This window comes from Ursus arctos, unplaced genomic scaffold (genome assembly GCF_023065955.2).
Source record: "Ursus arctos isolate Adak ecotype North America unplaced genomic scaffold, UrsArc2.0 scaffold_18, whole genome shotgun sequence".
Classification (NCBI taxonomy): Eukaryota; Metazoa; Chordata; class Mammalia; order Carnivora; family Ursidae; genus Ursus; species Ursus arctos.
Window position 1 is genome coordinate 52,501,799 of NW_026622852.1, and position 26,306 is coordinate 52,528,104.

At 47.3% G+C, this 26,306-nt stretch overlaps 1 protein-coding gene across 4 annotated transcripts in view; it reads left to right on the forward strand.

Moving 5' to 3' along the window:
* Positions 1–26,306, forward strand: part of RALGPS1 (Ral GEF with PH domain and SH3 binding motif 1) — a 277,259-nt gene that overhangs the window by 20,843 nt on the left and 230,110 nt on the right. For all 4 annotated transcript variants that reach the window (XM_057313764.1, XM_057313765.1, XM_044389615.3 and 1 more), the window contains exon 2: positions 7,403–7,481. The gene's annotated coding sequence lies outside the window, so the exon portion shown is untranslated. The remainder of the gene's footprint in view (positions 1–7,402; positions 7,482–26,306) is intronic.

Sequence of the window (26,306 nt, forward strand, 5' to 3'; positions counted from 1 at the left end):
ATCATATGGTTCTTGTCCTTTTTTGAATTTATGTAGTGTATCATACAGATTGATTCATGGATGTTGAAACACTGTTGCAGCACAGGAATAAATCCCACTTAGTTGTGGTGAATAATTCTTTTAATGTACTGTTGGGTGCTATTGGCTAGTATTTTGGTGAGAATTTTGGCATCCATGTTCATCAAGGATATTGGTCGGTAATTCTCCTTTTTGGTTGGCTTTCTGTCTGGTTTTGGGATCGAGGTAATGCTGGCCTCATAAAATGAGTTTGGAAGTTTTCCTTCCATTTCAGTTTTTTGAAACAGCTTCAGAAGAACAGGTATTAATTCTTCTTTAAATGCTTGGTAAAATTCCCCTGGGAAGCCATCTGGCCCTGGGCTCTTGTTTGTTGGGAGATTTTTGAATACTGCTTCAGTTTCCTTGCTGGTTTTGCATCTGTTCAGGTTTTCTATTTCTTCCTGTTTCAGTTTTGGTAGTTTATATGTGTCTAGGAATGGACTCATTTCTTTCAGATTGCCTATTTTGTTGAATATAGTTGCTCTTAATATGTTCTTATAATTGTATTTCTTTGGTGTTTGTTGTGATCTCTCCTCTTTTATTCATGATTTTATTTATTTGGGTCCTTTCTCTTTTCTTTTTTGGTAAGTCTGGCCTGGGGTTTATCAATCTTCATAATTATTTCAAAGAACCAGCTTTTAGTTTCATTGATCTGTTCTACTATTCTTTTGGTTTCTATTTCATTGATTTCTGCTCTCATCTTTATTATTTCTCTTCTCCTGATGGGTTTAGGTTTTAGGTTTTATTTGCTGTTCTTTCTCCATCTCCTTAGGTGTAAGGTTAGGTTGTGTATTTGAGACCTTTCTTGTTTCTTGAGTGCTATATACTTCCTGCCTTTGCTGTATCCCAAAGGTTTGAATAGCTGTGTTTTCATTTTCATTTGTTTCCATGAATTTTTAAAATTCTTTAATTTCCTGGTTGACCCATTCATTCTTTAGTAGGATGCTGTTTAGCCTCCATGTTTTTGAGTTCTTTCCAAATTTCTTCTTGTGATTGAGTTCCAGTTTCAAAGCATTGTGGCCCAAAAATATGCAGAGAATGAACCAAATCTTTTGGTACCACTTGAGACCTGATTTGTGACCCAGTATGTGATCTATTCTGGAGAATGTTCCATGTGCACTCGAGAAGAATGTGTGTTCTGTTGCTTTAGGATGGAATGTTCTGAATATATCTGTGAAGTCCATCTGGTCCAGTGTGTAATTCAAAACCCTTGTTTCCTTGTTGATCTTCTGCTTAGATCATCTGTCCATTGCAGTGAGTGGGGTGTTAAAGTCCCCTGCTATTATTGTATTATTGTCGATGTGTTTCTTTAATTTTGTTACTAATGAGCTTATATAATTGGCTGCTCCCATGTTAAGGGCATAAATATTATAATTGTTAGATCTTCTTGTTGGATAGACCCTTTTAATTATGATATAGTGTCCTTTCTCATTTCTTATTACAGTCTTTGGTTTGAATCTAATTTGCCTGATATAAGGATTGCCACCTCAGCTTTCTTTTGATGTCCATTAGCATGATAAATGGTTTTCCACCCCCTCACCTTAAATCTGAAGGTGTCCTTGGGTCTAAAATGAATCTCTTGCAGACAGCCTATCAATGGGCTGTCTGCCGGTCTTGCTTTTTTTTTTTTTTTTTTAATCTAATCTGATACACTGTGTCTTTTGATTGGGGCATTTAGCCCATTTACATTTCGAGTAACTATTGAAAGATATGAATTTAATGCCATTGTATTACCTGTAAAATAACTGTTTCTGTAAACTGTCTGTGTTCCTTTCTGGTCTGTGTTACTTTTGGACTCTCTCTTTGCTTAAAGGATCCCTGTTAATACTTCTTGTAGGGCTGGTTTGGTGATCACAAATTCTTTTAGTTTCTGTTTGTCCTGGAAGCTTTTTATCACTCCATCTATTTTGAATGACATCCTAGCTAGATAAAGTATTCTTGGCTGCATATTTTTTTCATTTAGCACCTTGACTATATCATGCCAGTCCTTTGGGTCTCTGTGGATAGGTCTGCTGCCAATCTAATGTTTCTGCCCTTGTAGGTTACAGACCTCTTGTTCCCAGATGCTTTCAGGATTTTCTCTTTATCTCTGAGATTTGCAAGTTTAACTATAATATGTCGAGGTGTTGACCGATTTTTATTGATTTTGAGGGATTTTCTCTGTGCCTTCTGGACTTGGATGCCTGTTTCCTTCTCTAGATTAGGGAAGTTCTCTGCTATAATTTGCTCCAGTATACATTCTGCCCCCGTCTCTCTTTCCTCTTCTTCTGGGATCCCAATTATTCTAATATTGTTTTGCTTTATGGTGTCACATATCTCTCGAATTCTCCCCTCATGATCCAGTAGTTGTTTCTCTCTCTTTTTCTCAGCTTCTTTATTCTCCATCATTTTGTCTAATATATCACTAATTAGCAGTCAGAGCCTCCATTTTTGAGTGCATCTCATTAATAGCCTTTTTAAATTCGACTTGGTTAGATTTTAATTCTTTTATTTCTCCAGAAAGGGATTGTCTAGTGTCCTCTATGCTTTTTTCAAGCCCAGCTAGTATCTTTATAATTGTTATTCTGAACTTTAGTTCCGACATCTTACTTACGTCCATACTGATTAGGTCCCTGGCAGTTAGTACTGCCTCTAGTTCTCTTTTTTGAAGTGAGTTTTCCCATCTTGTCATTCTTGCAGAGAGTGGTCGTTTTTCTATTTGTAGAGTTGCAGCTATTTTTTCTTTGATCTCTGTTTGAGTTTGCAGGTGTTCAGAATGATTTGATAGTTATCTAGCTGAATTCCTGGAACCAGATGAAACTAAGGTCTCACTCCGCTATCTTGGACTCCTCCTCCTCTTTTCTTTATTATTAAATGTTAATTGTAGAAAAGTAAGAAAATAAAGATAGACCAAAAAAAAATTAAAAAACAGCCATTATCTCTTTTCTTCTTCTTTTTTTTAATTGCTGAAATATAGTTGATATGCAATGTTGTATTAGTTTTGGGTGTACAACATAGTGGTTAGTGATTTGATAATTCTGTACATTACTCAGTGCTCATCGTGATAAATGTAATTACCATGTGTCACAAAACAGTGTTATTATAATATTACTGAATGTCTTCCCCATGCTGTACTTTCTGTCTCCATGACTTATTTAATGCTGTACAGTACTTTGTACCTCTTAATCCCCTTTATCTATTTTGCTTGTCACCCACCCACTTCCCCTCTGGGAACTATTGGTTTTCTGTATTTAAGAGTCTGATATTTTTTGTTTTGTTTCGTTTTTTTAGGTTCCGCATGTAAGCAAAATCATATTGTATTTGTCTTTCTCTAATTTCACTTAGCATGATATCCCCTAGGTCCATCCATTTGTCATAGATGGCAAGATTCCATTGTTTTTATGGATGAATAATATTCCATTGTGTATATATGTGTGCCATATTTTCTCTATCCATTCATCTATCCGTGGACACTTGGGCTGCTTCCATATCTTGGCTATGTTTGCTGTAACAAACATACGGGTGTATATATCTTTCTCAATTAGTGTTTTTGTTTCCTTTGGGTAAATACCCAGTAGTAGAATTACTGGATCATATGGTATTCTATTTTTAATTGTTTGAGGAATCTCCACAAGTGTTTTCTGCAGTGGGTGCACCAATTTACATTCCTATAGGCAGTGCATGAGGGCTCCCTTTTCTCCACATTCTTGCCAACACTTCTTATTTCCTGTCTTTTTGATACTAGCCATTCTGACAGGTGTGAGGTCATATCTCATTGTGGTTTTGATTTGTATTTCCCTGATGATGAGTGATGTGGAGCATCTTCTTGTGTGTGTTGGCCATTTGTATATCTTTCTTTAGAAAGATACCAGTTCAGATCCCTTGCCTATTTTTAAATCTGATTATTTGGGGTGTTTTTGGTGTTGAGGTATATAAGTTCTTTATACACTTTGGATATTAACCTTATTGGATATGTCATTTGCAACTGTCTTCTCCCGTTCACTGGGTTGCCTTTTGTTTTGTTGATGGATTTCTTTGCTGTACAAATGCTTTTTATTTTGGTGTTGACTTACTTTATAACTGGAAGTTTGAACCTCTTGATCCCCTTCACCTCTTTCATCCGTGCCCCCGTCCCCACCTCTGGTCTGGCAACCACCGGTTTGTTCTTTGTATTTAGGAGTCTGGGTTTTTTGTTTTGTTTTGTTTAAGATTCTGCATATAAGTGAAAGCATACAGTATTTCTCTTTCTCTGACTTATTTCACTGAGCATAATAATACCTTCTGTGTCCACCCATGTTGTTGCAAATGGCAAGATTTTATTCTTTTTTATCAGCCATCATCTTATTAATACTTGGGGTATATCTGTCCAGACTTTTTCTGTGTGTCTGTCTCAAAGTCGGATTGATAGACCATTTTATGCTGCTTTTTCTGTCATGAGTTGAGTGTTAGGATGGGCATAGTCCACAAGCATGTTCTCCTGTTAGTGCTGTAGCCTTTTGTTATGGTGTTTATGTTGGAAACAGTATTTCTCTGCAAATGGGAACTCCAGAGACCTGGGGTCCTGCTCTGACTCCCCTTAGGTTTGTGAGCGTGAGAGAGGCACTTAATTTCACTATCCTCATCTTTACAAGGAACTGTAATACTTACTTTGTGAGATCTTATCTGCCAGGATGGTTAAAATGAGAAACGGAAACAAAACCATATTACGTGCTGGGATGATGTGGAGCAGCCAGAACTCCCGCACCCTGCTGGTGGGAGTGTAAACTGCGTTAGCCACTTTGGAAAATTATCATCTACTGAAGTTGAACATACACATACCCTATGACCTAGCAGTTCCACTGCAAGGTGTCGGCTCTACAGAAAGGCATACAAATATGTACCAAATGTCATGCTCAAGAATGTTTAGAGCAGCACCATCTGTCCTAGCCCAGACTGGAAAATCCCAGTGTCCATCAGCAGTAGAATGGACAGATACATGTGGTAAACTCCCACAGTGGACAACTGTAGTCAGGTTAGAGTTAATGAATAACAATTCAGTGAAAAATCAGGATGAATTTCGCAGATGCAGTGTTCATTCAGACACAGAAATTATAAACTGTGTGATCCCATTCATATAAGGTTTAAAAAGAACTAAATTGTGCTGTTAGAAATCAGAATAGTGGCTACCCCTCTGGGGGCAGGTAGTGATAGAAGGGGGAGCAGTGGGTTTCTGGGGGGCGGGGCTGGTGATGTTCTGTCTCTCCATCTGGCTGCTGGTTACATGGATGTGTTCACTCTGAGAATTCTTTGACCTGTGCACCTACGTTGTGTGCACTTTTCTGTATGTATATTGCACATCTGTAAAAAGTGTATTTAAGTAGGCTCCACGCCCAGTGTGGAGCTTGAACTTAGGACCCTGAGATCAAGTCGCATGCCCTACTGACTGAGCCAGCCAGGTGACCCTGTAAAAAGTATATTTAAAACACTGAAAAAGGGGCGCCTGGGTGGCTCAGGTGGTTAAGCATCTGCCTTTGGCTCAGGTCATGATTTCAAGGCCCTGGGTAGGGCTCTCTGCTTATTGGGAAGCCTGCTTCTCCTTCTTCCTTGGTCCCTCTCCCAGCTCATGCTCTCTGTTTCACTCTCTCTTTCTCAAATAAATAAATAAAATCTTGAAAAAACACTGAAAAAAGGAAGCATATGAGTCACATGTTCTTATTAAAACAATGGGAATGAAAGTTTTTGTATTGATGAATAATATAAAATAATTATTTTAACTTATTTCATCTTTATTGCTGTGATCATTTGTTTTATAATGTATGTAACATGTTGGTACATTAAAATGTATATTTAATTTACAAATAAGCATATGTATTTTAGAGGTGTTGGCTTAATATTTCTCAACTGTTGGTAGTGAAGGATCGGGAAATCTGGTGAGCTGTGGCTCAGGGTCGTACCAAGGGGGCAGCCTGAGCAGAGCCTGGCTGCGGGAAGCAGGTGGGAAACAGGTGGGTGAGTGGGTGAGCCTCAAGCAGTTCAGTGGGTGTTCTGTGTATGGGTTGGTTTCCTTGTTGCTGGAGCGTAAAGTGTAAGACACAGGAGGTGGTGAAGCTGGAGAGGGAAGTAGGGGTTAGGCCTCCAGGGGCAAGGGCTGCAGAGAACTCTGAAAGGTGAGAGAACAAAAGCAAGGGGCCAGCAGAAGAAAGGAGCCAGTGGAGGAGGCCAGAGAGACTAAGGGGATGGGAGGAGACAGAGCGACAAAGTCATTATTAGGGGCTGAGAGCTGAGTTTCCAGAAAGAGGGCCTAGTGAACTATGTCAAAAGTTACCAAGAGGTGGGAGAGCCTGAGGCCACTAGCCTCAGCAAATTGGGAGGTCTTGGTGGCCTGGGAGGGAGCAGCACCACTGGTCAGGTAGAGTGTTACCAGGTGGGTGGTAGTGAGATAGTGCGGTACTAAGGAGGCCAGGGTGTCCAGTGGGAAGCAGCCTGGAGCTCAAGGGTCAGAGCTCTGTGGAAGACTGGGGAGAGCTGCAGGTGTGTTCAGGTAGAGGGTAGGACCAAGAGAGGGAAGAGATTGGGGTTGCCAGGAAGGGAGGTGCTGAGCCCCGAGCCCAGGCCAGTGGTTGTCCCTGGGTCTCAGGCAGCTAGCTGCCTCTCTGAGAGGTGGGAGCAGAGGACCAGGAGAAGATGCAGAAACATTTCGGTTAAAGGAGGGGCCCAAGAGAGCTGAAGTCAACTTTCCTCAGTGAAGGAGGTGGTATAGTCGCCCACCGGGTGTGGAGTGAGGTGTGAAGGTGTGGAGAGAGAGGGTGCTTTGGAGGACAGAAACCAGCGATGGGAGCCCTTTGCAGGCACCGTGTGCGGGATGCTTGTCTGTGTCAGCGGGTCGCCAAGGAGTCGGGGCATGCCAGGCACTCCCTCCCTTGTCACACACTCTCTTTTCCACAGCCCCGTGCTCTGAGGGCAGGGGTGTTTGTTTCTGGGCACTCCTGAGTTCCTTTCCTGCTGGGTAGTGCCTGAGGCCATGGCTTGTATTTTGGGCCTGCCAGAATGTATTTTCCCATGGAGCCAATGCTTTCTTTGGGATTGATTCCCCAGGTAAACCCTTGTGTACTTACCACAGCATGTATCCAGAGCATGGTGGGAAAGGAGAATAGTGACCGAAGATGTTTAAGTTGACTTTGATACAGTTAGGACAGGCTTTGCGACCTGGTAGGCTAATGGTGATATCAAATATTGATCTATGGGAAAAGTATTTGACATTTCAAAGGACAGGTTGAAATCAGATCTTAGAGCGCTAAAGTTGGTCTGACCTTGCTGAGCTTTAAAAAACGAGTCTTACCGTATTGGAACATCGATGTCAATGGAGTTATTCCTCCTACTTTCACAGCGGCTTCTGTTTGGAAAGAGACGTGCTGGGATGGTATATCCTATTGGACTGGGATTATGAAACCCATCATGTATTCCTGGTAAGTTGGTTTATGGACCTTAGTGAAATGTGCTTTCTTGAGCGTAGGGCCGTGATGGACAGGGGCTGGAAGGGGCACACCGGGACCGGTGGTCGGGTGGGGTTGCAGCCAGAGAAACGTCTGCGGGGCCGAGGAGCTGCAGGGCAGCATTCGGGGCATCAGGCAGCTTTGGCCATGTGTGCCCAGGGTGTTTTAGGGGTTCCTTTGCCAGATTAAACTCTGAGGTTTTCTCTGTTTGTTCTTATATCAAGGGCTCTCCCTTTCTTCCTCTACCTCCTCTTTGTGCAAAACCTTGTGTTGCTGCCCTGTCGTGCTGTCACCCCCTTTGCTTCCAGTGGTCAGAAGACAGACATTCTGTGTCTGACTCCCCAAGCTGGGGTGACCTCCTTTCTCTCAGCCTCAGTCAGGTCTCCATCTCTCCCCACAGACCCCTGTCCTCTCTTTCCAGTTCAGCTACCCACCACTTCCAGCTGTCCTTGCCTCAGACCCTCCCTTCATCAGAAGGGCCAGCTCTTGTGTGAGGTGCTTGGCCGTGGGAGGAAGGATGAAGGCCAGATAAGATGTGGTCATTGTCTTCAAGAGACTTCACTCTACAGGTCAACCCCCTGCCACCCTTTTCCCCTACCGGCCCCCATTCTTGCTCCCTGAGAGTCTGCCCATCCTAACCTGGCACCTCTTCTGGGAGGGTTTTTCCGCATTCCCCGGCTGCTGGAGCTCATTTCATTTCATTTCATTATTTTTATTTTCTTTTATTAAAAGATTTTATTTATTTGAGAGAGAGAGTGAGAGAGAGAGCATGTGCGCAAGCCAGGGAAGAGGCAGAGGAAGGGAGAAGCAGACTCTCTGCTGAGCAGGGAGACCGATGTGGGGCTCGATCCCTGGACTCTGAGATCATGACCCGAGCCGAAGGCAGACGCTTAACCAGCTGAGCCACCCAGGTGCCCTGTTTTCCTTCCTTTTAAACCCTTGTGACACATGTTTGATTTCCTCACGGCCCTGGCTGCATTCTGCATTGCATCGTGCTTTTGTGATGCACCTGTACCCCCTGTCTGACCTTCGTGACTGTACTTCATGCTCTTGTAAGGCAGGGGTTGTGTCTTGCTCTTTACTGTGTCTCACGCAGTACCTTGCTCAGTACCTTACACACAGTAGGTGCTCAATAAATGTTACTAGGCTGAAACCAGCTTGGACTCTTTTATGGCTCTCAGCATCCATTCCCTTTGTGGCCATGGGCCTCAGGTCTTGAGACAACATAAAAGGGGGAGGGGCGCCTGGGTGGCACAGCGGTTAAGCGTCTGCCTTCGGCTCAGGGCGTGATCCCGGTGTTATGGGATTGAGCCCCACATCAGGCTCCTCCGCTATGAGGCTATGAGCCTGCTTCTTCCTCTCCCACTCCCCCTGCTTGTGTTCCCTCTCTCGCTGGCTGTCTCTATGTCTGTCAAATAAATAAATAAAATCTTTAAAAAAAAAAAGAAAAGAATAAAAGGGGGAGTGGCAGAGAGTGTTTGCCTAAGAGAATCCTGGGAGATTCTGTTCAGGTAGGAGCAGTCACAAAAATGTTAAAAGCTAAAATATTACAGTATTTTTCAGATTCTTCTGGTAGCCTTATCCTTCTGTCAACCCATTATCACAAAAGAAGCAGAAGGTGCAGTTTCTGTTGCTCTCCTCCCGGGGACTCAGTCTTGCTTGCTGTTACATGATTAACTACATGTAGTGCTTAGAAGCACTTCCCTGAAGCTTACCTGCGTGGTGGGATTTGTTCCCCTAAGGAGGATGCTGGAAACAACTGCTGGTTTAGAGGTGGGAGCATATGACAAAACAGACTCAGAAGTGATTTCCCTGAAGTCACACAGCAAGTTGGTGGCAGAGCCGAGATTGGACTCAAGGTCAGTCTTGTTCTAGAAATGGAGCTCTTCTCCACTGTCTGTGCTTTTGGGTCCTATCAGAACTGGATTCCAGGATGAGGTGCCTGGCTGGCTCAGTCGGAAGAGCGTGCGACTCTTGATCTAGGAGTCATGAGCTTGAGCCTCATGCTGAGTGTAGAGATTACTTAAAAATAAATTTAAAAAATAAACTTAAAAAAAATTAAAAGAAAAAGGACCAAAAAAAAAAAAAAAAAAAAAGAACTGGATTTCAGGAGAGGGGCTGTGGCTGCCCACTCGCGGTTCATGGGGGGTCTGGGCAGGATTGCTCCCAGCCTCTGCAGGTGGGAGAGGACTTTTCTCTCTCGTCGTCGCCAGACTGGGGACCCAAGGGCAGAGGCTCTCCTCCCTACTTTTCAGCAGGAAGATCCCAGTTCACCAGCGTCTTTCACTTGAGCTCTCTTGCGCAAGGGGCCTCAGGCTGTCCCAGCCCCAGGCTTGCTACTGCTGCATAAACAGGGGGTACGCTGTGTCCTCCAGCAGGCAAAGACAAATGACAACACGGTTTCAGGGACTCCGTCATAGAAAGGAGGGAGCCAAGCTTCGCACTTGGAGCGGTCGCTTCTTTGAGGCAGGATGAATGGAGAGGCCACTCAAGAACTTGAATTCACAAGGAAGGATCTTGCAGCGGGATGAGATGGAGGTGTACCAGACACTTTCTGGAGCTAAAAAAACACGGTTTTTGAATTCAAAGATCAATAGAAGAGTTGAAATTAGTGGTTTGGAAGGTCAAAGAGAAGAAATGCCTCACAACCCAGAGCAATAATACAAAGAGATGAAAATAATGAATGAACGTGTGAGACACGGAGAGGACTTATCCGGGAGACCTGGCGTGGGGGTAATAGAAGTTCTAGAAGGAGAGAAAGGAACAGATGGAGGAATAATAGAAAAGCAGTAGAGGGACATTTCAGTGAACTGTAGAAAGACATGATTCTTCAGATTCAGTGGATTCATCCAGTTCACAATGAAGCCAACACTTAGCCTGTTTTCTAGTAAAATTCCTAAACTCCAAGAAGAAAGAGAAAAATCTTAAAACTTTGTAAGAAGAAAGAGGAGGTTTTGAAAGGAAAGAGAATTAGGCTCTCATTGGGCTTCCCACGTTCAACCCTGGAGGCGGGAAGGCAGTGGACTGGTGTCTGCAGACTGTTCACGGGAGGGGGGGCCGCGGCCTTCTGTATACCTGGCCCTAGATGCCACTCACGGGTTAGTGCAGCAGAAGGGGGTTTCAGACACTAGACGGCATAAAACATACAGTATCTATTCAGTGTAGCTGAGAAAGTGCCTGGTCAAGCTGTCCAGTGGAAGGACAGTGAAAGCAGGGCAGGGATGATGAGACGGGCAGGAGCGTAGGAAGCAGTGTACCTGTCAGTGCATATGCTTTAATTTCAGGGGCTAGTGCTGCTGCGAGGTGGTTTTTGTTGTGTTGAGTTCTTAATTTTTAAGCTACAGGAGAACTGTGTGGGAAAACATAATAGGCTGAAAATAAAAATTCTAAACCACCTTTGCAAAACCTAAGGCTTTGGGAGAAGGGCCGAGAGTGGGGAAGTAAGCGGTCCACTTTGAGGACACCTAAATAAATACAACAAATGAAACATAGAGGCATAGTTGTTTACTTGTGTTCTGGAAGGAAAAATGTTCAGTTTTGACTTTTGGGGATCAGAAGGCATATTAGGACAAGATTTGGTTGCATATAGTAGATAGCCCCTGCATAACAATGGCTTAATAAGGGTTTATATGTTTTCATCTCATGAAAAAGTAAAGAGCTGGGCAGTGTAGGCTGGTAATGGTGGAATCAAAGTCATCCCAGACCCAGGTTCCTTATATGTCTTGCTGCTCTTCTATCTATAGCTGATTGCTTTCTGATTCAAGATGGTTGCTGAGCTCCAGTCATCACATCTGCATTCCACAAGCCAGAAGGAGACAGGGAGGAGGGAAAGGGTTTGCCCTTTCCCTTCCAGACACTTCTCAAAAGTCTCACACAGCACTAACATTTACACCTCATTGAGCAGAGCTTAGCCACACTGAGCTGCAAGGAAGCATAGGGTGTGCTTAGCTAAAAACAGGCGTTCTTGTGCTAAAGAAGAAAGGGGGAAGGAAAGAAGTTGAGCTCTCTGCCTCAGAAGATAATCACTAGCAGAATGTGAATTAGAACGAGTTTTCTTTTTTACCTTTTTAATTGGCAAAAAATTATAAAGATTGATAAAACCAGCTGTAGCCAGTAAATGGGGAAGTGGGTCCTCTCTTACATTGCTGGTAGGTGTATGAATTGTTCTAAATTTTGGGGAACATAATCTGAAAATATCTAATATTAAAATACCCCTAATCTGGAAACCCGTCAGTATACTTCTAGGAGTCTGTCCTGTAGAAATAAAGCACCAATGCAAAAGCAATGCAAAAAAAACGGCAAAAGCTGTTTCCTGCACCGCTGTTCATAGTGGCAAAAAGGTGGGAGGAACGGGAGCAGCTGTCAGCAATGCAGAAGGCAGTGATTATAAAGGAGCCGGCTTTCTCTTCTTTGACCTGGGAGAAGGCCGCAACCGGTGGTAGGTTCAAAGATAAATTGCGTGATGACGTCTCCAGCAGGGGGTGCAAACTGGTGACCCGTGGTGGCAGAGAATTCTGTGTGCTGGGCACAGTGTTAAGTGCGTCACACAGCGAACTGACTCTCTTCTCACAACAAGTCACAAGGTAGTACCGTTGGATCACCTATTTTCAGAGGAGGAAATTGAAGCACAGAGCCTAAATAGCTTTCTTATGGTCACCCAGCCAGTAGATGCTGGGCCCAGGATGTGACTAGGGCTCCCAAATCTGAACTTTTATCAACTCTGCTCCCCAGCCCAAAGAGCACTGTCTAATCTCCCTCTTGGTTGCTTTGCTGGCCAATTAGTGCTTTACAAATGTTCAAAATGGAAAGCTCTAAGTCGTGTAGTTAGCCACAGGCCCCGTGTGTCCTTATTCTTTCATTCCTACGGCTTCACCAGTGACAAGATCTGCCTGGGCCCCACAGTATGACTTTGGTTTCTGGTATGAGTCCCATTTGGTTACGTGTATTTTTGTTGCTTGGCAGAAAAACTTGGAGGAATACACCTTGCTGCTTGCTGCTTGCTGCGATCACCTTTGGTGGCTGGAACGGGGAGAGCGATAGGGGGAGGGTGGGTTGATGGCTTTTATTTGTACATCCTATTGGGTTTGGCTTATAGCAACACGGATCTGTTGCTTTTGTAGTTTAAACAGGAAGTCCAATAAAGTATAATTTAAAAATACTTAAATATCAAGAAACAACACAGATAAGTAACTGTACCTTCCTTTCCGTCTTTTCTTTTGAGGCCGTCTTTATAAACGTCACTGTTTAAGCAAGGAGACTTGAGTTTCCCTTTCTGTAAGCTGAAGGTTCAGGCCATCAGTTGTAACATCTGGCACCTTCTGACTTTTGAGCATCTCGTTCTGGAGCCTAAACATAAATAGACAACAGCACAAAGGTTGCTCGGAAAGGGTTTGTGAGCCATGGAAGCCATGGACCGGCTCCTGTCGCAGCTTGCATGACCCTCTTACTGGATGTCTTGGAGAGGGAGCTGAGTGTTGGTCCAGGGAGGAAGACGAACACATGATTCAGGACAACCGTGATGAGTACCATGGAAGAGAAGTCTGGGTGCTCTAAAGGCCTGTAGGAGAAAGACATAACAGGGTCACAGAAGGGTTCCCGGAGGAAGTAACATCTAAAATGAGACTGGGAAGGAGAGCAGGAAGGAGCCAGAAGGAGAGGAGGGAGGAGGATGCTTTCACGGCCCCTGTTTACACCTGGCTGTGAGAGACAGCAGGATAGGCGTGGCCGCTGGTGAGCTCCAGAAACATTTTGGCACCTGTTCTTGTCTGCGCATCTCTCCTTCAGTGGCTGGCTGCCACTTCCAAGGGGCTGGCAGAGACTACGCACTCCCCACACAGAAGGTGCTCCCCTGCAGGCAGGGCCTGTGGTTCTCAATGGGTTTGGTACCTCTCAGCCCCCTCTTTCCTTCCCCTGTGGGAACCACAGCCCTGACCACTTGAGAGCAGGTTGGAATGCAAGGAATCAGAAGGAAGCACATGGAAAGCAAGGACAGTAAGGATAGGACGCGATGTTCAAATGGGGCCATTACTGGTTGGGTGTGTTGAAGGTGTCCGTAGGGAGCCTGGGAGCGATCCCGCTGGAGGGATTGTTAAGGCAAGTCTCACTTGCTTTTAGCTGAAGCCGCTCCCAGGGGGTGGCTTCCACCTGGGTCCTGCCTGAGCTGACCCTGAGCCTGAGGCCAGAGTGTCGCTGTCCCCCACTCCACTCCAACTCCGGCATCAGCCCCAAGTATTTGTACTACTTCTTCCTTCCCCCACCCTCCCCAGTGCTGCAGGGGTGATTGTACCCGCCGGAGGGCCTGTCTCCTTGAAGTCCTTTAGTGCAGTCCTTGAACCTTTTTGGGGGCTGGTGGTGCTGCTGGGGTGACTTAAGTGTCGCAGTCTAGCTCTCACCTTGCCCCTTTTCACAGTAGGTTGGGGAGTAGTTAATCCGTTTTTATTGAGAACACAGCCGACTGCTGGGTACTGTGCTGGGAACTGAGGCTCAAATAACTGAGAACTTCCTATGCCGGACACTGTAACAACACTTACCCCACGGAGACTCTTCAGCTCAGGGACTTAGGACCTGCGGAGCCCTGAGACGAGCACCTGGCACCCCTTAGCACTCCTGAGTGTGAGCTGGTGCTGCTAGTTCTCACAATGGCTACACGAGGTGGGTAAGGGGGAGAACTGAAGCTTAGAGCGGCATTTGCCCGCTGTCACAGAGGTGGTAGGTAGCAGAGCTGCGTTCAAACCCAGGGCAGTGGACTTGCAGGTGTTGTCTCTGGCGGTGAATGAGATAGCTGTGACTCACCTTACAGAGTGAGTCATGGCTGAGCGGGGACATGCCCAGGGAAAGCAGCGACTGACTCCCTGTCAGGGTGACAGGTGCTGGGCGGGCTAAGAGCAGGGCACTCAGTGGAGGGGCTCTCCATAGACTGAGGACCAGGAGGGTGGAGAAGGGATAAGCGTCCCAGGCGGAGTCCTCTGTGATCAGTGTCACCTCCCCGTCACCCGGGGGTTATCCCTCAGTCTCCTCTGGGCTTTGGGGAAGAGGCACTGGTTTAGTGGTCTGTGCACATGCTCAGTTAGTGATGATTCATTGAGGGCAGGTATGTGGCTGCGTATCCCAGCCAGACTCTTGGGACCTTGTCCCTTAGGCACTCCCACTGGGGAAGACCCCTCCTCTTCCACGGATCGAGTGACCTGAGGTGGTCACTCTGAATTCCCCAACCTTCTTGGGGATACATGTGCAGATGGCCTGGTTTTATGGCTCTGTGCCACCCACCCCACCTCTCTCCACTTCTGTCCCTCCAGTACATTTGGCTGTTCCATAGGACGGCTCCATTGAAGTTACACATAAATGAATGAAACATTATAAAACTATGATAGAAAATCCAAGCTAAATAAATCTCACCATGACTCTGTCATCCCAACAAATCAGGGTGCATTTGTGCTGTCCATTTTCCTTCTAGTCCCTGTCCACAGGGCAGGTGGCGTTTTGTACAATTCTGTACCTTGCCTCTTTTCTCCTTGACGTGGTTGGAAATGGCCACCAGGTGGTGCCAAAGCACCAGGCACCAACTCCACCCTCCTCAGTCTGGAATACCTGGCTGTGAGCCATCCCGGAGTGCTTGTCTGGGGAAGTTCACTTTCAGTTTTCCCCCTAGTGCTGTGTTGCTCACAGCATTATTTTATCACTAATTTTAAAAGAAACAATACTGACGTGTACAAAAAGTAGAAAGTGAAAGTGCCGTACACTTTTTTTTAAAAGACTTTTATTTATTTATTTGTCAGAGAGCACACGCAGGGGGAGCAGCAGGCAGAGGGAAGAGCAGGCTTCCCGCTGAGCAGGGAGCCCCATGTAGGACTCGATCCCAGGACCCCGGGATCATGACCTGAGCTGAAGGCAGACACTTGACTTATCGAGCCATCCAGGTGTCCTGAAAGTGCTGTAAACCTTTCAGAGGTAGTGGTATTAATAATGGAATGTGTCCACATTAGTGCGTAAATGTTTGGAAACATGTCCAGATGTCACTTTCTCAGCACTTCTCAGACCTCCCCATTTAAAATTGTCACCCCTCTTCCCCTCTGCCTAGCCCCTAGCCCTGCTTTACTTTTTTCCTCTCGTACCACCAGCTGACACTCCATGTATTTCACTGCAGGCTTTATCTATTGTCTGCCACTAGAATGTACGGGGGGCTTCCAGCTTTTTCTTCACTGCTCTGTGCCCAGCCCCTGAACAGTACCTGACACATACTAGACTTTCAGCACCTACTTGCCAGTCAGTTAATAACGGTTGCCGTGTCCTGAATTGGTGGACATCCTTGTCTGTCTGTGGATACTGATCTATCTCATCATTTTAAACCACGGCTTGGGGGCCCCCGCATGGATGTGCCCCAGCTGCCCGCACTGAAACACACCGATAAGGTCTTCCGGTGTTTTCTTCCCTTCTTTGCAGGTGGTGGTGCGGCCAGTGACCTTGCTGGAACATACTCTTGCCTTGCCTGTCTGATGATTTCCTTGCTTTGCTCAGACTCTGGGGGAAGTGCTTCACAAAACAGCATCTCGTGTAGTCCTCACACCCATGAGAAATGTGCTGCTGGTAGTGCCTCTCTTTGCAGGTGACAAGCTGGGGCATAGAGGACAGGCCCCCGGCCGAGGCAGCATGCCTGCCGAGCGTTGAGCCGGGCTCTTGGCGGGATTCTTTCCATACTAAGGATCTTGCTTCATTCTCTCATGTGACGTTTCAGACACCCCCTCCCTGGTGTTTTCATTGTCTTACATCTTTTTCGTGATGTCTTTTCTTACACAGAGTTTTCACTTTTAATGTAGTTAAATCTGCCAGTGGTTTCCTTTGTTTTTCTGGCTTTTGTATCACCCTAGAGAGGACTTCCTCAGCCCAAAGTTATTTAAAAAGTAATGATTAATGTTTCCTCTGGTATTTTTATGGGGATTTTACATTTGGTTAAATCTCTATCAAAATATTATTCTTATATATGATACTGGGTAAAATTTTTTATTTTTACTTTTATCTTTATTTTTTTTGAAGTTTTTGTTTAAATTCCAGTTAGTTAACATACAGCATAATATTAGTTTCGGGTGTACAATTTAGTGATTCAACACGTACAAAACCCGTTCCTCATCCAAGTGCCCTCCTTCACGTCCGTCAACTAGTTCACGCCCACCCACCTTCCCTCTGGTGACTGTCAGTGCGCTTTCTCTAGTTAAGAGTCTGTTTCTTGGTTTGCCTCTCTCTCTCTCTCTCTCTCTCTTTTTCTCTGTGCTCATTTGTTTTTCTTAAGATACTGGGTAAGATTTTAAACAAATCCTTCTACCCTCAAATGAATAGTAGATTGTTTCATCAACATTTATTACATGATCCGTCCTTCCCCACCATTCACATTGCTCTTTTTTTTTTTTCTTAACGATTTTATTTATTTATTTGACAGAGAGAGACAGCCAGCAAGAGAGGGAACACAAGCAGGGGGGAGTGGGAGAGGAAGAAGCAGGCTCCCAGTGGAGGAGCCGGATGCGGGGCTTGATCCCAGAACACCAGGATCACGCCCTGAGCCAAAGGCAGACGCTTAACGACTGAGCCACCCAGGCGCCCCCGCATTGCTATCTTGACCAGATATTAAGTCTCACGTGTACTTGACCCTGTGATCTGGACAGTGTTCCGTCCTGCTAATCCGTTCATCTCTCCGTGGCTTCCTGGCAGGACGGGTCACTTCTCATCCTACTGCTTTTTTTTTCAAAACTTCTTAGCTTTTAAAAATTATTCTTCCAGATGAAACTTTAAATCAATTTGTTAAATTCCAAAATGAATCCGCTTAGGATTTAGAGTGACTTTGTATTTTATTTATAGATCATTTGGGGAGAATTGATGTCTTTACAATATTGTCTCTTTATTCAGAGTAGTGGAACGTCTCTCCTTTGATTTGTCTTATTTTTCATTAGGAAAATATCACAGTTTGCTTCAAATGATTCCTGTACATTTCTTTTCAAGTTTATCTCTGGGTAACGTTTGGTTAGTAGGCTCTCAGGCCGCTGCATTTTCTAGCCGGGTGTTGTTTGGACGGGAGAGACCGTTGATTTTGTGGCCAGATGTCTAACACTCAGAGGTTCTCCTCAGTCCAGTTCCATTTGCCTCAAATCTTCTAGGAATTCTGAATTTCTGGTTTGGTGATGTCATCCTTCCCTGTATTTCAACACTGTAACAGATTTCTTATTCTTCTTGTTTTTTCATCTCAACAAGGTTTGGAGAGGGGAAGGCAGATGTGTGGACCCAGTTCATTGTCTTGGAACTTAGATCTGCTTATATGGTCTGATGGGAAAATGCCATTTCCTCTGTGCGCTTTGGTACCGCCACCCCACGCCACCCGCTGCAGTGTCCCCCATGGAATGTGGAATGGCACCTGGAGACGGCCTCAATCCAAGGATGATGTTCTCCACCTGCCTGCTCCCACCTCCTGGGGTGCACCCCTGTTCCTCCTGGGCTTTGTGCTGCTGCCCAGGTGGTTTTCCCTGTCCTTCTCTGGCCGGACCTCACCCACGCCGTCTTGCTCTCAGACAACTTCCTTCCTGTTTAGTTGGGAAGTGCCAGGCTGTGCGTGATGAGTCAGGACGCAGTGGTGTTTGTCAGGAAGGCCCAAGAGGTGTGGGTGTCCTGTTCTGGCAACCTGTTCTTCACCTTGATATGGCTAAAGTTCGACCTCATGACAAGGAGGAGCAGCAAAGAATCAGATTACCCTACCCCCATGACGAGCTGCTGGTATCTGGCACAGGGCTCTCTGCTCGAAGATGACTGAGGCAAGTGAGGAGCTCCCCGCCCAGGGCGGCCTCCCCCGCCCCCGGAGCTTGACCTGTGCCTGGGGTCTTAACCTTCCTCTGGCCAGCAGCGTACAGGAACAGGCCAGGCAGGCACATGTAGGGGTGCATGTGCGAGTCCCACGGGTCTCACGGCAGCGGCAGAGAGAAGAGGGGCCTTGAACGGGTGTGTGACGTTTGGGTACTTAGGAATGCTCCAAACAGACGTGGCTGTCAGTGACCTGGACTGGTACCAGTCAGACCAGTAATTCCTCTGCCCTTGACAGGGACTAGGAAGGGGAAGGGGACCCCCTGCTCCTCACAGTAAACTGTCTTCCAGCCCCATCCTCTGTCTACCATAGAAAAGGTATGTTTGGCCCACGGGTAACAAGTGTAAAATGCCTGACCCTCAGCCCCCCAGAGCTGCACCTCTCAGGTAATGGTTGGCATAGGAAATGGTGAGCCCAGTGTTAGGCCTGCTTTGTGTGTGCGTGTTGTGGGGGGGCAAATTTAAATTTTTAAATATAACTTTTTATTTTGAAATTAGTTGAGACTTACAGAAAAGTTGCACAGTAGTACACGGCATTTCCATGTACCCTTCCTGCAGCTTACGTGTGAACAGCGTACACAGGCTTAATCCAGTTATCAGATTAACTTAGGTAAGTTGATACAGGTGCGATGCTATGAGCTGGACTGTCGACTTTTTTCAGATGCCACCGGTTTCCCTCCCGGTGTTCTTTTTCTGTTCCTGTCTCAGTCTAGGATCCCTTCTTGCATCTAGTTGTGGGGCCTTATCGGTGTCCTCCGGCCTGGGACAGCTCCCTGTTCCCATCAAGGGTCACATCAAGTCCTCACTAGGAGATCGTTGGTCTGGTTCTTGTGCTTTTGCTTCACCGAGCCCCTGTGTCCCGGCATGGGTGCCCCCTGTGCCAGCCAGGCTCTCCAGTCTCCCCAGGGCCTCCCTGCTCTAGCGAAGGGCTGAGTAGCGGTCACCATCCTCCCCCATCCTGTGGGGGCAGGGGGAGCAGCTACCACGGTCCCACCTTACCATCCTCTCTGAGATGTGCTGTCAGGCATCCCCCCTTTCTCTGGCATTTTTAATATTTTGCCCTCTGCTACTAATTTTCAGCCTGAGAACATACTCAGGAGTCACCTCCAGTTCCCAGAAAACCCCAGTCTCCACCTCCCGCTTTCCCTGTTCCGCCCGTTTGCGAGCCGGCTCTCCGGAGCCCCAGGCTGTCCTCAGCTCCGCCCCGAGTGGCGCTGCCCTCGCTGATGCCGCCGGCTGACTTCTTTCTCCTCTTCCCGCTGCCTGCTTCTGGATGAGCCACTGCCTGGGACATGGAGCGCCTTCTCTTACCACTCAGGCATTCCTCTGGCTTCCTTCTGGAGAAAGATCTGGGATGCAGCTGGGTATGCTCTACCTGCAGGAGAGCTCACCCTCCTTAGTGTACGTCCTGTGAGTGTTTGGTTGGTATTTTAGAAGGGTCCCTCTGTTTGTGTCAAGAACCAACCGTGAGGTAGGGGTGCGACAGGGAGAGTATGAGGAGGGCGCTGCCCTCGAGCAGAAGCTGGATTGTCTGGACCTGGGGGCTGTGGTGAGGCCGGGCGTGTTCCACAGGGAGGGTTGTTTCTGCTGATGGCTGCCCAGGTGGACACCATTCGTCCAGTTCCAGGCAACACTGCCTGCCCTCCCCAGAGTGTATGCTCCTGGGACCTTAATGAAAATAAAGTAGGTGGCTGATGAGGGCTGTGCAGAGTCGGGGAGAGGGAGCGGGTACTGGGGCCCTTGTCTGGATACCATGATCCCAAATATGCAGAAAGCTTTCCAGGGTGCTCCCAGGGCTGTTGAGGGAGTCTGGTATGCCCCAGGTAGACCACCCTCATTTTTGCTCTCTGCTTTACCCCCATTTCCCGATGCTCCCTTTAAGCCCTCACCCACAGGGATCCCTAGGCCTCTTGTTTCCCTCAAGTCGGCCTCCCCCGCTATGGTGAAATCAGGCCTTGCCTACCAGCTGGTGGCTGCATGTAGGGACCTCTCCCCTCCACCTGTGTTCTGCAGCCTTGTTTCGGAAGGGAGGAGCCTTTGGTTTCAAGAGTAATTGTATGTGCGTGCATGAGGGATGGGGAAGCTCTAGTGGCCTTTTCATAGAGGGTCTTAGAAAGCTATCCAGCTAACCAAAGGATTGGTTTTCTTTTGAGAACCTTCCCTGGTTTTATGAGAAGTGCATATTCTTCACTCACATTTCTCTTGGTGCCTCAACTTCAATGTGATGTCCTGTGGTCTGAGCTAAGAGAGCCCTGCCGGTGCCTGCCCTGCCCGTGCCTGCCCCGCCCCAGGGGACAAGCGTGCTGGTGAGGGGTGCTAGGTGTCATTTACCAGCCACTCCTAGCCGACAGCATCCTAGGGACCCCTTGGACAATCTGCGAGGTGGGTATCACGATTCTCCCTGTTTAACAGGCGAGGAAGGTGGAGCTTGCTCAGCTCAAGCGGCTTGCCCAGGGCGCAGTAAGTGACAGGTGAGAATTCAGGTCCTGATTTATCTGCTCTCCTGCCCCAGACATTGCTCTGTAGCTGTCTTGTTCTTAGCTTCAACCAGGCCTTCACCTGCAGCTGGGAAGCGGCGGGGGGCGGAGGGTGTTGAACTCCAGGCTGCTGGAAGGCCTCCCCAAATCCACGTGTGCTCCGAGCTCTGTCAGGCTGAAGAATGGGTGCTGTGAATACACCTTGCTGCGTTCCAAGCGGATTTGGTAATGCTGTGATTATTAGACCACAGATTAAGTGTGTTGGTGATTTATAACAGCTTTTTGTTACCAAGGGTTTTTTCTTAGTCAACAGATACCAAAAATAGAACTAATTTTTTTTTTTTTTTAGTGTTGAAAGGATAGACTCTGAAATACATTTACGTACCTATCTGTGCATTTACTTGTATCTCCGTGTGTGGATGTGTGCATAAATGCTGTGTGACCTTGGGGACAGAGACTAGGTGTTGTGGGGAGAGGAGACTTTCCTTTTTTATTTTATACCTTTTTATTCAGTTTTTACAATTTCAGCATGCATCTGTATTACTTTTGTATAAGAAATTCAGGAAGTCCTCCTCCTTGGAAAGGTTAGGTGCCCCTGGGCTGGACTAAGGTTTCTGAGAATGAGGATGGGCCTCATCCACTTCTGCCTCCCTGGCTTCAGCAGACCCTGTGTGGACTGGGGGTGGGGGGGCGGCACTCAGTCCGCGCCTGTCACCTGAATTTGTGGATTGCTGCCTGTTGGTGGTGCCTAGCTTAGCTCCATAAATATAGGTGCTTCCTTTCCCCAAGGAGATGCCCTCCTCGTCCTTTTCTCTGGGTTCGCTCAGTTTCATCCCTTTTTAGTGAGATCTGCGGACCTCCATCCCTAAAGCCAGCCCTCTCTCCCACGCTCTGCTGCTTTCTCTCCTCCACAGAGGCACAGCCATGGTGGCGCCTCCCCAGCCCATTCTCCCCCCCTCAGTGAGAAGGTGGGATGTTGGAGGTTGAACATCTGGTGGGTGGTTTGGAAGGGACGGGGTGCGGGGTGGGAGCAGCGGGGAGCGCTGCAGTGAGTGATGGCATTCAAGTCTGACATGTGCTTACGTGGCCGGGCCTCTCTTTGAAAGCCGCCAGACGCTGCTGCTTGCCAGGAAAAGAGGTTTGGCCAGTTTGGAGAGGGTCAGGAGGAGGTAGAGATAACAGCCCTGCCAGCCCACACAGGGGGACTTTCTGGAGCTGCTGGCCAGTGGCCCAGCACTAGAGTGATGGTTACCTTTGGGGGAAGCCTTTTGGTAATTGGAAATCTGCATGCTGTGGCTCTGTGTGTATGTGTGTGTGTGTGTGTGGACAGACATACAGACACCGCTCCTGAAGTGATGGAGGGGTGGTTCTGCCCACCACCCTCTTTGTTTCCTTCTTATTCGTCTTGTCACGGCTTCTGTTCAAGACACACGAAGGTGGAGCCAGCTTCTACCACGTCTACGGAGAGCAGTCCAGTCCGCACTGAGGAAGCGGGCTCTGCAGCAGGGCCCGAGATCTGTTTCCACGCTTGTCTGAAACATTTGGAAGAGATCACTCTCTTGTAATTGAACATTCCTGGATGTGTGTATTTTCTTTGAAACAACCTCCATACGCTTAGGAAAAACTGGTTATTCTGCCTTCTCAACAGTGGTCTGCACCAGACTGTCTTGTGTTATTTTCTTGGTTTCCTGAACCTGCGACGTTGAAGGAGAATTCTGAAAGTTTGGAAGGAAACCAACGTGGCATATGGGATTTTCCTCCCCTCTCCGGGAGCCCACACACGAGAACAGAGTCTGTCATACAGAAACAAGAGATGAGGGATTGTTCTGTGGTCCTGATACAATTGCCACGTTCTTGCGAAGTTACATCATGAGAATTGCTTGCTCTTCGGCAGTGTTTTGGTTTCCAAGGAGGCATTAGCAGTGCGCGCACGCGTGTGTGTGTGTGTGTGTGTGTGTGTGTGTGTGTGAGGTGAGAGAGTCGGAGGAGGATGGAAAGATGGGGTTTTGGTGTGATTCGGATTCAAATGGCAAGCTGAAAGAGCTGGGGCTCTTGCCTGCCTGCCAGACTGCTCCTGTCCAGCAGGGGCCATGGTCGGTGCAGGCCTGTAAAAGTGCGTCCCCGAGTTACAGATCTCTTTGCACCTCCATTTCCTCACCAGAAAAAAAAAAAAATTAATGCATGGAGATCCCTAGCCAGAGCCTGGAGTAGAGTGTCTAATAAATTGTCATGATGACAGTGGTGAGCAGATAATGGTGTGTGAGCTCCTTGAGGCCAAGGACTGGTCTGAATCCTCTGCACAGAGCAGGGCTTGGGAAGTTTCGCCAGGTTTGCTGAGCAGATGAGGGAGTGACCAGGAGATAAGACGCTGTGGCTGTGGCTTCAGTCAGGGCCATCCGTTAAAACAAACTCTCTGGGGGTCCCTGCCTAGCTTGTTGACCACTGTGTGTTAGGATGGATGCGGGCTGGAGTCTGGTGAGGAGGGGAGCCTGCTCCCTTGTGCTCCCGGTGCACCGGCGTGTCATTAGGCCTTTCCCGCCCTGGGCTTCCACACTCGCTCAGGGTACCCTCCTTGGCCCCTTCCTTGAGACACTCCCACTTGGTCCTTTGAGAGCCGGCTCAAGGGTTCTTCTCAGTGATGTCCTCTTTGATCCCCAGGGTGAACCTGTGATCTGTTAGAGCGTGTGTCCCTTGGGTATCTACTTACTGGCTGTTCTCCCCACTACACTGCATGACCCTGGAAGGCAGGGTTGTGTCGTTTTTGACTCTGGATGCCCAGAACTGGTCTACCAGTAGGCTCAGTGGATGGGCGACAAGTGAATGAATGAACAGCTGAGCGACATGTGGCTGTTACCCACTAGTGACAGCCCCAAGCTTAGAAGTCATCCTTGGTTCCCCTTTTTTTCTCCCCTCACATGTGGTCCATCACCAGGTCTTGTCTGTTTCATTCCAGAACCCCTCCCAGATCCATCCCCCATCCCTGTGGCCAGCAGTCCATGCCTCCGTCCTCTCTTACCCCTGCTGCCTCCAAGGCTCTGACTTCGTCTCTCTTCATCCAGTTCTATGCCCAGCAGCCAAAGTGACCTCAAAAACAGTTAAGGTCAGATCCTGTCACTCGCCTGCCCAAAGTCCTCCGGTACAGCAGAGGGTTCCCACTGCACTCCAGACGAAACACACACACTCCGCACGGCATGCAAGGCCCTTCATGCTCTGGCCCCAGCCTGGCTGTCTGCTCCCTTCTGCCCGCGTGGTTCCATCTGCCTCCATCATAGGTCTGCTAAGCTCAGGTGCTTCTTGGGGTCTTTGCACTTGCTGTGCCCTCTGCAAAGAACACACGGTGGTTTTTATGGACTGACTCCTTCCCAAGCTTTCAGTTCAAATCTCACATCCTCGGAGTGTCCTTCTGTGATGACCTGGCAAATACTATCTTCCACCCTATTTTAGTTTTTTGAGATATTTCTCAGTATCTGAAGTTATCTTCTTTGTATCCTTGTGTGTATTTTCTGACTTCTACACTGGAATGTAAGTTCTGTGGGAGCAGGGCCTGCTCGCTTCATGTACCCAGTGCCTGGAACAGGGCCTCTGGACCAGGCATCATTGAATTTTTTTTTTTTTTAAAGATTTTATTTATTTATTTGACAGAGAGACAGCCAGCGAGAGAGGGAACACGAGCAGGGGGGAGTGGGAGAGGAAGAAGCAGGCTCATAGCAGAGGAGCCTGATGTGGGGCTCGATCCCATAACGCCGGGATCACGCCCTGAGCCGAAGGCAGACGCTTAACCACTGTGCCACCCAGGCGCCCCCAGGCATCATTGAATTTTGATGGGAAAATACGACATCTTTATTTTCACCAACTTCTAACTGAAATTTAGCATTTCCCTCAGTTACTAATATAGACAGTAATAATAATAGTACTTGGGACTTTGTCACCAATAAAAATCACAGGTATTTTCATATCACATAACAGTCATTGGCCTCTTAGAATATCCGTGCTCATAACTACTTTCAAATTATGGTAGTTATTAAACCTGCCAACAGATCTTGTTATTTAATGCAACAATAAAAAAATATATATATATTCCCTTACATGAAGAAATATACATTATCATGTTATAAAGTATTTAAAAATAGTTTAATAACTGTATTTTAATATAATTGGTTTCCTGGGTAATCCCGTGTAATTGGTTTCCTATGTAATTTTATTTTATGTATGTAAAAACATTCCTGTGTGGAGGGACCTAGAGGGTTCACTAGGCTGCCAAAAGGGTCCAAGGCACAAAAATCGTTAGAAACTCCTAGCTAGAATGATTCCCGCATGAAGTAGGAGCTTGATGAGGGAATGAACATGCGTATGTTTCCCCGTTCAGATGAGCCCCCTGTGTTTTCAGGGTCAGGTTTCTGGTGGCTTGGCATGAACTTGGTGTTTAGGAAGTAGCCCTGGTCAAGGTCTTTTGGAAAGGCACTCTAACTACCAGCCGCTGAAAAAGAGGCATCGACCACAGAGCCCCAGGGTGGGAACCGGGTCCGCTGCTCTCCTTTTCTTTCAGACACAGACTCTGCCTTCAGCTTCCCCGTGCATCTGCTCCCCTCACACCCTGGCCGACTCTCCCTGCACCAGGCAGGATCTGGCCACCCCCTAGAAGCGAGGACACAGTGCCTCAGGTTGGCTGACCAGCAGAGACTGGTGTCTCAGGAGAATCAACTGGCCACTCTGGTCCAGTCAGTCTGGCCTGGGAGGGGTGGTCGCCGTCATCAGGGGCCCTCCCGTGGGGTGCAGGAGCAGGTCTCAGGGAGGGGCCTGGGCCAGGCTGACTCCCTAAATGGGAGAGTGGTCCCTAATGAGGAGCTGGGGACTGAAGGTGGATGGGTGAGGGTTTCTCTGGGCCCCGGAAAGGATACTCTGTTCTGCTTGGTCCTGTCGTTTCTTAGCATGTGAAATATCACTTACCTGAGAGTCACTGCCCATAAGTTAGGCTGTTTGTGTCCATGGCAAGACATGCAGGAGTCAGATGTCAAACAAGTGCTCCTTTCCAGCCCAGGCTGCCTGTAGGAAGCATAAGGGGTGCACACTGTGGCTGATATGCTTTGTCTCTAGGGGGGCCAGAGGGGTGTGGGTGGGCAGATCAGGCCTCTTGGAGGAGGAGCCCTGCCCTTAGACACCTGGACTCACACTGCTGGGAACCTCTTTCCTGCAGGGGGGCCTGTGGTTTCACAGCATGATGCTGTGCTTTCTTGAGGTTAATTTTTTGTTCATTATTTTAGGAAAAAAAAATAGGTATAAATGAATAGAACTGTAGGATTAGATTAACACTCATAGTAACTAATAACTTTGATTGAGTGCTTGGTCTGGGGCTGGCCTGGGCGGAGTGTTTTACATGCATTTTCTTGCTGGGTCCTCGTGGGCTCTTGGAGGAGACCCAGGCCCAGGCGCTGGTGTCGACCAGGTTTTGAACTCCCTAGCCCCATCACTCAAGTAGCAGTCAGTT